The sequence below is a fragment of the Vulpes vulpes genome, chromosome 1 (genome assembly GCF_048418805.1).
Source record: "Vulpes vulpes isolate BD-2025 chromosome 1, VulVul3, whole genome shotgun sequence".
NCBI lineage: Eukaryota > Metazoa > Chordata > Mammalia > Carnivora > Canidae > Vulpes > Vulpes vulpes.
Window position 1 is genome coordinate 22481293 of NC_132780.1, and position 15224 is coordinate 22496516.

General features: G+C 39.1%; 1 pseudogene; it reads left to right on the top strand.

Moving 5' to 3' along the window:
- The first annotated feature begins 1409 nt into the window (after positions 1-1409).
- On the top strand, positions 1410-3017 carry LOC112908855 (ornithine decarboxylase pseudogene; annotated as a pseudogene).
- Positions 3018-15224: the final 12207 nt, after the last annotated feature.

Consider the following 15224-nt stretch of genomic DNA (forward strand, 5'->3'; position numbering starts at 1 on the left):
AAAAGAGAAAAATGCAGGGGATCCCTGGGTGGCTCAGCAGTTTAGCGCCTGCCCAGGATGTGGTCGTGGAGTCCCTGGATCGAGTCCTGGGATCGAGTCCTGTATCAGGCTCCCTTCATGGAGCCTGCTTCTCCCTCTGCCTGTGTCTGCCTCTCTCTGTATGTATCTCATGAATAAATAAATAAAATCTTTAAATTAAAAAAAAAAGAAAAATGCAGCACTGGTAAATCAAATCAAACAATAGATTTGATCAACTGTAGGATCGGATTCAGGGTTCTTTTCTCCTGGAAGTTCTATCCTTTGTGCATCTCCTGTGTAGAGCTGTTTGGGTGTGCATGCAGGTATTGTATTACCAGCTTTTCACAGCAGATTGAATTTTCAATCCCTTGAGAGCAATTATGTCTATCCTAACATGGCTTTTAAAGGATTTCTCTCTCTCTCTCTTTTTTTAAAGATTTTATTTATTCATGAGAGAAAGACAGAGAGAGAGGGAGAGGAGGCAGAGACATAGGTAGAGGGAGAAGCAGGCTCCCGATGCAGAACTCTATCCTGGAACTCTGGGATCACGATCTGAGCCAAAGACACATTCAACCACTGAGCCACCTGGGTGACCCAAGGATTTTTCTTTTTTGATATATTACAGCTATATTCTGGTAAATATTTACCTGGTATAGATATTTCCATCCTTCAGCTTTGTGATTCCTCTGCTTCATGCTTAGTAGTATCTTTCAAAACTCACAGGACAGAATTTTGTTTGATTTGATTATGACTATATAGAACATACCAATGTGGCTATGCTTTTTGATTCTCATTTCACAGGATATTGTCTTTATGCAGGAGAATTGACCTGTAGTGTAGATTTAAACTGATTAATATGAATGGGACGCCTGGGTGGCTTAGTTACAGTTCTTAATTGCTCCATGCATGCATACTATGAAGCATAGATAGATATAGATCAAGGTGGCCAAAGTAATTGTGAAATTACAACAGAATATGGAAAATGCTTTTGTTGGTTATATCTGATGCTTCAGTTGTCCATTTAATCCCATACCAACCACTCACTATTTGTTATATAATGCCTGTAAATTTAATTGTCTGATTATGTGATGTTGTTTGGCAAGGGACTGCTAAGAATGATTGTCAGTTCCTTCAAGCTCCCCTCTTCCAGAACTCCGGTGCTACCTCCAGCTGGTGGTCCTGCACACTCAGTGGCAGCATCTCCATGGGGTTGGCTGATGGAGCCTGTGTGCTCTAAGGCAGCAAATTCTGTCAGAAAACTTCCACTGCTGCATGGAGGGCACATGTATCTTCAATGGGACTTGAAATTCTGGAGAACTGCCTTTGTGAAAAACTGGCAGTAATTTCTTTAAATTCCATCTCTTAGTTTTCCATGGGAACATCAAGACACCATGAACAACTTTAGTAACACAGAGTTTGACTGCCATTTCCTCAATGAAGGCTTTACTGCCAAGGACCTTCTGGACCAAAAAATTAATGAAGTTTCATCTTCTGATGATAAGGATGCCTTCTATGTTGAGGACCTGGGAGACATTCCAAAGAAAGAGCTGAGACGGTTAAAAGATCTTCCTTGGGTCACCCCCTTTTTATGCGTCAAATACAATGATAGGAGAACCATAGTGAAGACCCTAGCTGTCACTGGGACAGGATTTGACTGTGCCAGCAAGACTGAAATACAATTGGTACAGAGTCTCGGGGTGCCTCCAGAGAGGATTATCTATGCAAATCCTTTCAAGTGAGTGTCTCAGAATAAGTATGCTACCAAAAATGGAGTCTAGGTGATGACTTTTGATAGTGAAGTTGAATTGATGAAAGTTGCCATGGCCCATCCAAAGGCAAAACTGGTTTTGCAGATTGCCATTAATGATTCCAAAACAGCCTGTCACCTCAGTGTTAAATTTGGTGCCACACTCAAAACCAGCAGGCTTCTTTTGGAATGAGTGAGAGACCTAAATATTGATATCATCGGTGTCAGCTTCTACATGGAAGTGGCTGTACTGATCTTGAGACCTTTGTGCAGGTCATCTCTGATGCCTGCTGTGTCTTTGACATGGGAGCTGAGGTTGGTTTCAACATGTGTCTGGTATCGGTCCTGACTTTCCTGGATCTGAGGATGTAAAGCTTAAATATCCCTAGTGTTATCAACCCAGCACTGGGCAAGTATTTCCCATCAGACTCAGGAGTGAGAATCATAGCTAAGTCTGGCAGATATTATGTTGTATCCGCTTTCTTGCTTGCCATTAATATCATTGCAAAAAACTCATATTAAAGGAAAAGATAAGGGGTTCCTGGGTGGCTCAGTTGGTTAAGCATCTGCCTTTGGCTCAGGTCATGATCCCAGGGTTCTAGGATGCAGCCCCACATCAGGCTCCCTGATCGGTGGGGAGTCTGCTTCTCCCTCTCCCTCTGCCTCTCCCCACCACTCGTTCTCTCTCTCTCTGTCTCAAATAAGTAAATAAAAAAATTTTTTTTTTTAATGAAAGGACAGACGTGCTCTGATAATGAGTCAAGTGAGGAAACCTTTATGTTACTTCATGAGTGACGGAGTATATGGAACATTTAATTGCATCCTTTATGATCATGCATTGTGGAGCCCCTTCTGCAGAACAGAGATGAGAAGTATTATTCAACTCAGCTCAATATATCTCATCTCAAACCAGATGAGAAGTATTATTCAACCAGCTTATGGAGACTGACATGTGACAGCCTTGATTGCATGCACTGTTGAGTGCTGTGATTTGCCTGAGATGTATGTAGGCAATGAGATGCTCTTTGAAAAATGGGTGCTTACGTTGTTGCTGATGCTTCTACTTTAAATGGGTTCCAGAGGTCAACTTCCATTATGTGATATCAGGGCCAACATGGCAACTGATGCAGCAAGTGACTTCTCACCTGAGGTGGAGGAGCAGGATGTCAGTACTCTACCTATGTCCTGTGCTTGGAAGAGAGGGATGAAGTGTCCCTCTGTTCTCTCTGCTTCAGCTAGCATTAACATGTAGGTGCCAGTCCTGTAGCTGTTAACTTTGAGTTTAGCTTGAATTATGGATTTTTTTTGGGGGGAGGGGGACTGTTTAACTTAATTACTGATAGTTTTGAAATGTTTTCTAAGTAAAGTTGGCATGGATGCAATATGGAGGACTAGGAGATAGGGTCATTTATCTGTGTTCCTATAGAAACTATTGAGTATTTGTTTTATATGGATTTTTATTCACTTTACAAACATGCTAGTAAAGAGTGCCCCTCAGCTGCTGAGCAACCATTTGTAGCTTGTACATTAGCAGAATGGGCCAAAAGCTTAGTATTGTGACTTGCTTTAAAAATAAAATATCTCGGGACACCTGGGTGGCTCAGTGGTTGAGCATCTGCCTTCGGCTCAGGGTGTGATCCCGTGGTTCCAGGATGGAGTCCCAGGGCTCCCTGCATGGAACCTGCTTCTCCCTCTGCCTCTGTCTCTGCCTCTGTCTCTCTCATGAATAAATGAATAAAATATTTTTTTAAAAACCTTGAAATAATTTAAAAAAATAAAGAATGATTGTCTTGTCATAAAAAAGCCAATGGTTACAATGGTAGACCGTTCTGCGAATTTTGTCTAGTTGGTCTAGAACCAGCCTGAGCTGTTTTGCTGAGAACAGTGAATAACAGTGACTCGTGGCAAAGCATGCCACATACTGATAACTGGTATTGCTTTGTACTTACAAATTCAAGGTTAGTATTGGGGCAGTTTATTCAAGTTTATTGATGGCACTTATTGATGCTTATCACATTGATGATTTTCACTAGGGGTCTGGGAGTGCCTGAGGTTCTCTGCTGTTGAGGCTGATTATACAGAGGGAATGTGCCTATAGGAACAGAAGGGTTCAAACTTCATTTGAGTTCCCTGCTTCCCAGGTGTTCTGTCTACATGTTGTTCCTGACTTGAGAGTAAAGTCATGCAGAGCTACTTATAGAAGGAAGACTACCAGAGCTACTCTAGACTTTGCTTCTCTAGACTTTGCTGAGACAGGCCTTGCTTGGAATGGATATTACTTAAATGTTTTTGCTATATTGTATTCTTTTCCCTGCAATAAACTGCAGTTTGGTATCATTTTGAATCTTGTGAGGCTTCTTTAGCAATTAAACCCTATCTGATCACCACTTGCGGTCATACAAGTCTAACAAGAGATTTTTTTTTAAAAAGTGAATCTACTTAAATTTTAAAATGTTTGGGATCTCTGGGTGGTGCAGCGGTTTGGCGCCTGCCTTTGGCCCAGGGCGTGATCCTGGAGACCCGGGATCAAATCCCACATCGGGCTCCCGGTGCATGGAGCCTGCTTCTCCTTCTGCCTGTGTCTCTGCCCCCCTCTCTCTCTCTCTGTGACTATCATAAATAAATAAAAAAAAATTAAAAAAATTTTTTTAAATGTTTAAGCATTGGATTAATTTCTAACTTTTGTATTTTTCCATAATCATAAATTTATGTACCTCTTTCTGTGCTTTCTCTCTGCCTTTTGTTTAAAATCAATTTAATCCCCACCTGTATAGAAAACCCTTTTGCTACTTCTCTTGGAGGTTACCTTGTATAGTTTAACTTTCATCATTGTTGTGTCAGTATCTAAAATTAGTAATTATTTAAACCCCTTTTCTTAAACTCTTCAAAGCTTTAGAATGCTTTTATTTCAAATGCTTTTGTTTTATTCATATGTATATCCTGTTCTTGTCCAGCAAAACTTTTCTTTCTTAAGTACAACTTTAGAAATCCATTTTGATAGCATCATTGGTAGTAAGACACTGTGTGTTTATCTGCATGTATTTTCATGATGGTCCTTTTTTTTTTTTTTTTTTTAAGATTTTATTTATTTAGGGATCCCTGGGTGGCACAGCGGTTTGGCACCTGCCTTAGGCCCAGGGCGCGATCCTGGAGACCAGGGATCGAATCCCACGTCGGGCTCCCGGTGCATGGAGCCTGCTTCTCCCTCTGCCTGTGTCTCTGCCTCTCTCTCTCTCTGTGTGTGACTATCATAAATAAATAAAAAATTTTTTTAAAAGATTTTATTTATTTATTCATGAGAGACAGAGAGAGAGAGGCAGAGACACAGGCAGAGGGAGAAGCAGGCTCCATGCAGCCCATCGTGGGACTTGATCCCAGGTCCTCAGGATCACGCCCTAGGCCGAAGGTAGTGCTAAGCCGCTGAGCCACCCGGGCTGCCCTGATGGTCCCATTCTTGTAGGGTCATTTAAAATTATATGCAACCCTGAGTGGGTGATACTGTTCTTTCTAATCTTCAAAACATTATGTGATTCTCCTCTATTTTCCATCATTTCTTTTATTTTTATTTTTTTTTTTAATTTTTATTTATTTGTGATAGTCACACACACAGAGAGAGAGAGGCAGAGACACAGGCAGAGGGAGAAGCAGGCTCCATGCACCGGGAGCCCGACGTGGGACTCGATCCCGGGTCTCCAGGATCGCGCCCCGGGCCAAAGGCAGGCGCCAAACCGCTGCGCCACCCAGGGATCCCCCCATCATTTCTTTTAATATTTCACTCTCCGTTTAAAGACATTGTTTTCTGGGTAATCTATCTTTCCCTCTTGGCTATTCCACAATCTTCCTTTTTTTCTTCACTGGGGTGCAATGTGATAAGGGTGTGCCTTTCAGTGTACTTTGTTTTATTTTATTAGAATTGTTTTGCTTTCATAATTGAATATGTAATTCTTCATCAACTCCAGGAAACATTTAATCATAGTAAATAATGTAAATAATAAGTAACTATAGTAGTAATCATAGAAAATAATAACAATCATTTAAACAATGCCCGAGGGCATCTGGGTGGCACAATTGGTTAAGCATCTGCCTTTGGCTCAGGTCATGATCACAGGGTCCTGGGATCAAGTCCTGCATCACGCTCACTGCTCAGTTGGAAGCCTTCTTCTCCCCACGTCTGCTGGTCTTCCTGCTTGTGCTCTCTCTCTTTCTCTGTCAAATAAATACATAAAATCTAAAAACAAAAACAAAACAATGCCTGAATATATTGCTGTTTTTATTTTTATTTTAAACTTTTTTTTAAAGATTTTATTTATTTATTAGAGACAGACAGAGAGAGAGAGACAGGCAGAGGGAGAAGCAGGCTCCATGCAGGGTGCCTGACGTGGGACTTGATCCTGGGTCTCCAGGATCATGCCCTGGGCTGAAGGCGGCGCTAAACCGCTAAGCCACTGGGGCTACCCTATATTGCTGTTTTAAAAAAATCTCTAGAACAAATCTATTTGTCTATCTAAATTGAGATGAGAAATAAATACAATTAATGACAGTGGATTTCATTCTGGACTTGAAAAAAATAAGATAAATAACTGATATTTTAATATAATATTTGAAACACATAATACTGTTGGATTAGCATTAAATTTTCTCATTTTGATCACTATATTGATATTATGAGAGATACTTTCCATTTATTTAGGAAATATATTTATATATATATATGTATATACATGTGTATGTGTGTATCACCTCACAAGTTATAATGTAATTTCTATCTATGTATCATCATTGTATTCTATTTCCTAAAATTTTATTAAGGATGTTTTGCATCTGTGTTCATATGGGTATTGGTCTGCAGTTTTCTATGAATGGCATTACCTGTGTTTGGTATCAAATTAAAGCTAAAATCATAAAACTAGTTGGATAGAGTTCCACTCTCTTTTTAAAAAAATAATTTTACTGGGTTTGGAATTATTCCTTCCCTAAATGTTTAGAACTCCCTAGTAAAGCCATCCTGGCATGAAATTATGGTGGGAAAATTGAAAACTACCAATTCAATATCTACATATATAATAGAGGGCATTTCAGATTATTCATTTCCTCAGTGAACCTGAGTAGGTGAAGCAGTTCAAGGAAATTTTTTTTGGTCAGTTCCTAGTTTCCAGAGTTGTTGGAGAGTTGTTTAAAATATTATGTATAATCTTTTTAATGTCTTTAATATATCTAGTGCTATACCATCTTTCATTGCTTATATTGGTAAATCGTCCTGTCTCTGAACAAGCTACATACAGATCTATCAACTATATTGATCTAGTTAAACGATAGCTTTGGAGTTCATTAATTTTCTCTATTTTTATGATCTATTTTATTTTCTGCTCTTTAATATTTCTTTCCTTTTGTCTACTTTGTTTTCAATTATTTTTATATTTAGTGTCCTACCTTGAGTATTCAAAATATTTACTTTTTTTTTTAAAGATTTTATTTATTTATTCATGAGAGACACAGAGAGAGAGAGAGGCAAAGACACAGGCAGAGGGAAAAGCAGGCTCCACGAAGGGAGCCCGATGTGAGACTTGATCCCAGGACCCCAGGATCATGCCCAGGGCCAAAGGCAGGCACTAAACCGCTGAGCCACCCAGGCATCCCTATTCATCTCCTATTTATTTCCAAAATAAGTATTTAGTATTTAGATCTATACTTTTTCTTCTAATCTCAGCTATAGCAAATCTTGATATACTAGGTTTCATTTTACTCAGTTCAAAATATTATCTACTTTTTCTTGTGATTTATTTTTTGATGCAAACATTGTTTGTTTTCTTTAACTTCCAAACATGTGGGGATTTTTTTCCCCCCCAGAATATTCCTTTATGAAGACTAGCTTAATTCCCTTATGGTCAGAGTGTATAGTTTCATGGATTTAACCAATCTACATTTACTGACATTTATTCTATGGCCTATGGTCTAGTTTGATGAACATCCTTTTGTGGACCTTAAAATATGTTCTGCTATTGTTGGAGATTCTCTAAATGTCAACTAGACCAAGTTGGTTGATGGTTGTAGGTTAGATTCCTATCGTTGATGTAACAAATTATCACAAACCACAAATGGCTTAAAACAACAGCAATTTATTTTATCACAGCTCTGGAGGCTAGAAGTCTGAAGTCAAGATGTCAATTAGGACATGTTTCTTCTGAAGTCTCTTGGGAAGATTCCTTCCTTGCCTCTTTCCTAGCTACTGATAGTTTTAAAATAATTTTATTTATTTTTCATCATAAGTGTACTCTTTCACTTTCCCAGCAGTGTGATTCCTGGATGGTAGGGTTGTACTATTTTAAATTTTTTTAGTAACCTCCATACTGTTTTCCACAGTGACTGCACCAGTTTACATTCCTACCAACAATGCAGTAGAGTTCCTTTTTCTCCACAATCTTGCCAAAAAGAAAAAAAATTTAAAAGCAGAAAGGGAAAAGAAGATAGTTATATATAAGGGGAACCCCATAAAACTATCAGAATACTTTTCAGCAGAAACTGCATGACAGAAGAGAATGGCATGATATATTCAAAGTGCAGAAAGGGAAAAATCTACAGCCAAGAATACTCTATCCAGAAAGACTATCATTCAGAATAGAAAGAGAGATAGAGTTTCTCAGACAAAAACTAAAGGAGTTCATGACCACTAAATCAAATATAAAAATATTAAAGGGGACTCCGAGTGGAAAGGAGGACTATAAGTGAGAGTATGAAAAATAAAAAACATAAGAGCAGCAAAAATAAATATTTCTATAAAATCAGTGCAGAGATCCAAAAAATAAAAGTATACAAAATATGAGAGAATACACCCAAAATATGAGGGGGAGAGAAGAATGGACTTAAGCAACTTAAACTTAAGCAACCATCAACTTAAAATAGCCTGCTATATGCAGAAGATGTTATACACAAGTTACCTAATGATAACTGCAAATCAAAAACCCATAATAGATGTGCAAAGAACAAAGAGAAAGAATTCTAAGCATATCATTAAAGAAAGTCAACAAACCATGAAAAAGAGCAGAAGAACAGATCTGAAAAAAAAATCTAGAGGAACAACCACAAAACAAGTAACAACATGGAACTACATATCTATCAATAATTACTTTGAATGTAAATGGACTAATTGCTCTAATCAAAAGACATAGGGTGACAAAGTGGATAAAAGAAACAAGACCCATTTATACATTGCCTACAAGAGATGGCTTCACAGATTAATTCTATCAAACATTTAAAGAGAAGCTAATATCCCTTCTTCTCAAACTATTCCAAAAATATGAGTGGAAGAAAAACTTCCAAATTCATTCTGTGAAGCCAATATCACTCTGATGCCAAAATCAGATAGACACCACAAAAAAGAGAGAGAGAGAGAGAGAGAGAGAGAGAGAGAGAGAGAGGGAGAGGGAGAGGGAGAGGGAGAGAGAATTACAAGTCAATATCTTTCATGAATAAAGATGCAAAATCCTCCACAAAATATTAGCAAGCCAAATCCAATAATGCATTTAAAAAATCTTATACCTGGGGATCCCTGGGTGGTGCAGCGGTTTGGCACCTGTCTTTGGCCCAGGGCGCGATCCTGGAGACCCGGGATCGAATCCCACGTCGGGCTCCCGGTGCATGGAGCCTGCTTCTCCCTCTGCCTGTGTCTCTGCCTCTCTCTCTCTCTCTCTGTGACTATCATAAATAAACTCTCTGTGACTATCATAAATAAATAAAAATTTTAAAAAAATAAAAAATAAAAAATCTTATACCATGATCAAGTTGGATTTATTCCTATGGTGCAAGGGTGGTTCAATATTTGCAAAACAATCAACATGATACTTCACATCAATAAGGGAAAGGATAATGACCATATGATCATTTCAAGAGATGAAGAAAAAGCATTTGACAAAGTACAATATCCATTCATGATTAAAAAAAAAAAAACCCTCTGTAAAGTAGATCTATTGAGAACATATCTCAACATAATAAAGGCCTTATATGAAAATTCCACAGCCAACAGTATACTCAATAGTGAAAACAGAGATCTTTTGCCCTAAGGTCAGGAATAAGACTAGGATGTCCATTCTCACCATCTTTATTCAACATAGTACTAGAAGTCCAAGCCACAGCAATTAGACAACATAAGGAAATAAAAGGCACCCAACTTGGTAAGGAAAAAGTAAAATTCTACTTGCAGATGACATGATACAATATATAGAAATCCCTAAAGACTACCAAAAAACTATTAGAGCTGATAAATGAATTCAATAAAGTCACAACATAAAAAATTAATGTACAGAAATCTGTTGGATTCATACACACTAATAATAAAAGAGCAGAAAGTGAAATCAAGAAAACAATCCCATTTACAGTTGCACCAAAAACAATAAAATACCTAGGAGTAAACTTAATCAGAGGTGAAAGACCCCTGAAAACTTTATAAAACACTGATGAAAGAAATTCAAGATGATGCAAAGAAATGGAAAGACATTCCACGCTTTGGGTTGAAGAAAAAAATATTAAATACCCATACTACCCAAAGCAATCTACACATTTAAGCAATCCCTATAAAAATATCAACAGTATTTTTCACAGAATTAGAACAATCCTAAAATTTGTATGGAACTATAAAAGACCTCAAATAGCCAAAGCTATCTTGAAAAAGAAAAAACTGGAGGCATCACAATTCCAGATTTCAAGTTATGCTATAAAGTGGTAGTAATTAAAACAGTATGGTACTGGCATAAAAACCAGTCTCTGGTTTTGTTTTAAATAGACATTTCACTCAGATATTTTCTTTCCTGTTATGCTCTTGCTTTTAGTATTCCAAATACATGTATATTAGACCACTTGATATTTTCCTACAAGTCACTAATGCTGTTTATTCTTTGTTCATTTTTTCCCTTTCTATGTGGTTCATTTTGCTTATCTATAATTTTACCTTTAAACACACTGACATTTTCTTCTGCAATATCTCATCTGATTTTCATACTAGTTTTTTTGTTAGATATTATATTCTACCATAAGTTCTACATAGATCTATTTTTATAACTGTTTTTACATCTATTTCTCTTTTAATCAAGTTGTTTTTTTAATCTTTCCAAGAACAAATGCAAGATATTTACAAAAAAAAATTATAAAAGCTCTCTAAACGTACTTGTTTAATCATTTTAGTCATTTTTTGTGTTTTTTTCCTTATATTTCTGCTCCTTCGTGTGCCCAGTAAATTGCTTATTGGGTGCCAGACAAGATAAACCTTACATTGTTGAATGTTGCACTTGCTTGTATTCCTTCAGTGTCAGATTTTTCTTGGCTTTCAGGTAAAGGTACCTGTTAGCAGTCCTTCCCTTGAATGTTTGCTTTTAATTCTTTTCAGGGTGTCCAGAGCAAATCTTAATCTGTGTTAAGTTTCACTATCTAGGCGATATATTTCTGAGTTTTCTAAGTGTTGTTCTGTATACTGTATAATAGGTATTTCTACATTGGTAGATAAGAACATAAATAATTGCCAGCCCTACACGAGCTGCAGGAATTATTTGGTATACTGTCTTCTAGTGGTACTTTTCTAAACCTCGGATAGTTTACCCTCACATTTGTATAGAACTGGACATAGTCAACAATTCAGTGGATCTTTCCTCAATTCTTTGCCTTTCCTCTTTCCCTGTGCACCCACCCCCATCCCTAGCTCCTACCCTTTCACACCTAAAGTCCAGTCACATTAGTCTTAATACCCTGACATAATAGATCTACACTTACTTCAGTGTTTCCTCTGAAATAGGGTGAGGGAGAGGGAGTGATTTTGCAGCAGGCTCAGGAGACAGAGAGAAGCTAAAACCCTGAGGTGCCAGGGATAGGGCATAGAGGCTTGCAGCAGTGGTCTGAGCTTGAGACTAAGTGGTAGGAGGTGGTTTACAGGGGCTAGGGCAGAGTAGGCAGCAGTGCAGAAGCAGGTGAGAGAAATAGCCTTGAGGACACAGCGGGCAGGCAAGAGGAAAGCATTAGGGTCAGAAGCCAGCATAGAGGCTGGGCCATGGAAGGAGCAGGTTGCCAAGGGTGCAGAACAAGGCCTGGGGAGCCACCAGGGCTGGGTGTCTTGATAGCATAAGAGGTCCAGGGAGTCAATGCTGCCACCAAGGAGCCATTAGGTGAGCAGGGAATTCCTAGGCTGGGGCAATAGGCACAGGGAGATCTCCAAAGCTGAGCTGCTAGGAATTGCAGAGGTGGGAGGCAGCAGAACCTGGTGCCTGGAGATTAGAGCCCAGAGAGGTATAGCCAGTTAGACCAGAGCTTTCTGGACTCTGCCCGAGTACACACCTAACACCCTACCTCTAAGCCAGCAGTTTAGGGTTTAGGGCTGTGGCTTCCTTCCCATCTAAACCAAAGCCTCTCTGCAGGCAGGTCCTACCCTGGCAGGCACCAACTCCTTTGTACCTTTGATGCAGTGAACCAGCCGGTGATTTCCCTCAATCCCTGGGGCCCCAGCTGCACTTAAAGTTGGCAAGTTGTTTCTTTCTGGAGGCTCTGGGAAATCAGATTCCTGCTTGTATGCATTGTTGGCAGAATTCAGTTCCATGTGGTTGTAGGATTGAGGTCTCTAAGCTTCCGAGGGGCCTTCTGGTTGTATTGAGACCATCTGCAAAGTCACACAATTTCTTCAAAGGGCTGTGTCACTCAATGCTCTGACCTGATCTTGCTGAGCCAGGACTGAAGATGCTGGCTATCATAGGTGTGGTGCTCAACTTAGTACCTAGCTTTATCTTAGAACCAGCAATGGAGCAACAAAGGGCCTGATACAGCCATGTCTAACACTTCCGCCTCTTTCTCCCTATAGCTGAGAAAGGTTCTGTTTTTAATGACTCATGTGATTAGATTGAGCCCAGCTGGGTAAGTCTCATCACAAAGTGTATTATACATGCAAAGCTCCATTGGTCATCTATAGGACCATTCACAGGTTCTGAGGATAAGGGCATGGACATCTTTGGCAGCAACAATTCCATCTACTACAGTTTGCTGTCTGTTCCTCAGATTCGTATCTGTCCTGCTTACGAAATATATTCCACCAATCCCAAGATCACAAAATGTCTCCTTCCATTTCTATATCAACTCAACACTCAAATCTCATCTAAATATTGTCTACATCAGATATGTCTGAGGCTCTGGATATAATCCATCCTGGCACACAATCCTCTCCATCTGTGGATCTGTAAAACTAGAAAACAAGGCATCTGCTCTCAAAATAACCTAGGGATAGACCTAGGATAATAGTTATACACATTGTTTCAAAAGGGAGAATATGAAAGAATAAGGGAAAGCCACAAGTTCCAAGAAATTTGGAAATCAAACTTAGCAAACTACATTAGGTAGCAAGGTCTGGGAATACCCAGGTTCAGAGCTCTGGCCACTGGGCTCTCAGCTCCCCATCCTGGGTTCCACTCTGTCCTCTAAGTCCTCCATTTCTATGACAGGTAACAAAGGTTTGCAACTTAGTAATTTTTCTCAGCCAGTTTCATGTGCGCAGAAATTAGGAGGTCTTAATTTCATATTCTGTCCTTTTAAGATCCAAAGTGTTTCTACCACAAAATTTTCAAGAACTTTGTGGCTCTTCTGTATATAACACAGAGATTCACTCCACTAGACAAGAGGTTAGTCCACACATTTTCCCCTGATGATCCCAATATCAATTTTTGCTTTTGCTGAGATGGCCAAGGGTTGCCTTTAAGCTTCCAAGATGGCCTCTGCTTATACTGAGGAGACCTGCTTAGTCAAATCTCTTCAAAGAAATTCTATGTGGCTGAATACTCTGCTCTTTTGATCTTGCTGAGGTATTACAAGAGACTATACAGTCACACCCATGGCTATTTCTCCAGAACATGCTTTCCTGATCATGAATCATCTCATTTCAATGTCTTTTGCAATTAAGATAGGATAAGAATTTCCCAAATCATCAAATCTTGGGTCTTTTCTGTATAGCAGTTCTTCTCTATGTTTATCTCTTCCGTGTCACATCTTACCATGAACAATACAAAGAAGGCCACACTTTCAACACTTTGTTTAGGAATTTCCTCAGCTAAATGTCCATATAAAGACTTGTACATTAATATTTGCACCAGCTTTGTTTTTAATATTTAGAATTTGGGGGAAGAACATGTCAATTAAGATAAAGGGATAAACTGCAGTATATCCAGAGTATTATTCATCTATTTATACAAACAACATGGATGATTCCCAAAATAATTGCATGAAAGACAGTGGACAATAATAAACTTCTAAAATTCAATTTAAATAAGGTTCTAGAAAAGGCAAATTTATCTATAATGAAAGTAAATCAATGGTTGCCTAGGGAAGGGATGGGAAGTATTAGGAAGAGCATTGAGAGGGATTAGGAAGGGGCATGAGGTAACTTTGGGGGTGGTTATATTCAATACTACAGCTGGGTGATTTCTTATACATATATTAAGGCCTACCAAATTGCACTTTAGCATATGCAGTGTATTCCATGTTGACTACACATCAGTAAAACTATAAAAGATGATTCCACTGCAACATCTGGGTCTCCCACTTCTATTAGAAAACCAGACTATCAATATAGTGACTCTATTTTCTCTCTCCAAACGTCTGGTAGAGAACCTCTTCCTCTGCAGCAAGAAAAACTGGCAAGCAGTGAAGGCTGTTTCCCAGTGAGTCACCAGAATCTCTGGCTGGTCACAAAATCTACATCCCTGGACGACAATGTATACCCCGGAGTTCTTGCCTATGCAGCAAAGACACTAGATATAGAGCCCAGAGAGGTACAGAAATCGAAATAAAATTTACATTCTTTGCTCTGTCACTGACCTTGGTCAGAGTGACAAAGCTCTGGAGATGCTAAGAATTGCCATGCATCCCAATCTCATACAGCCATAGTGACTGGTATGTTTGTGGATGTCTTTTTAAAATGGGAACATCCACTCTCATTTGCCAGTCCCCAGGCCCAATTATTCACACTGTGTCTTGGCATCAGTTTTGTTTCCTTCCTGGGTTGGTAAGTCTTGCAGCCAGAGACCTGGGTACCAAATCAGATTCTGGCCTTCAGGACATATGGCACTTGGCAGGTCCTCAAACAGCTTCCCCTCAACTGTGCTGTGAAATATGGCACATATGCTGGAAATAAGACACTCAATCCATGCTGGTCTCAAACATATTGAAGGCTGTCACAACCTCCCTCAACATCACCATCAAAGTGATGTCTGGGCCCTCAAATAACTCTGAAATCCAGACATCAGGCCCACAAACCCCTGAGAAACTTTTGTCAGCAATACCAGAAGTAGACTGAGAATGTTTCCCTGTCAACCTGCTCTTCCAGTTGAGGCACATGAAACCAGGAGCACCCCCCTCCCAGTTTATCTCTTCAGTTTTGCATGGCCTAATTGTTTTCTAACCACTCCAAACAGTAAAAAGAATGTCCAAAATTAGCAATGGC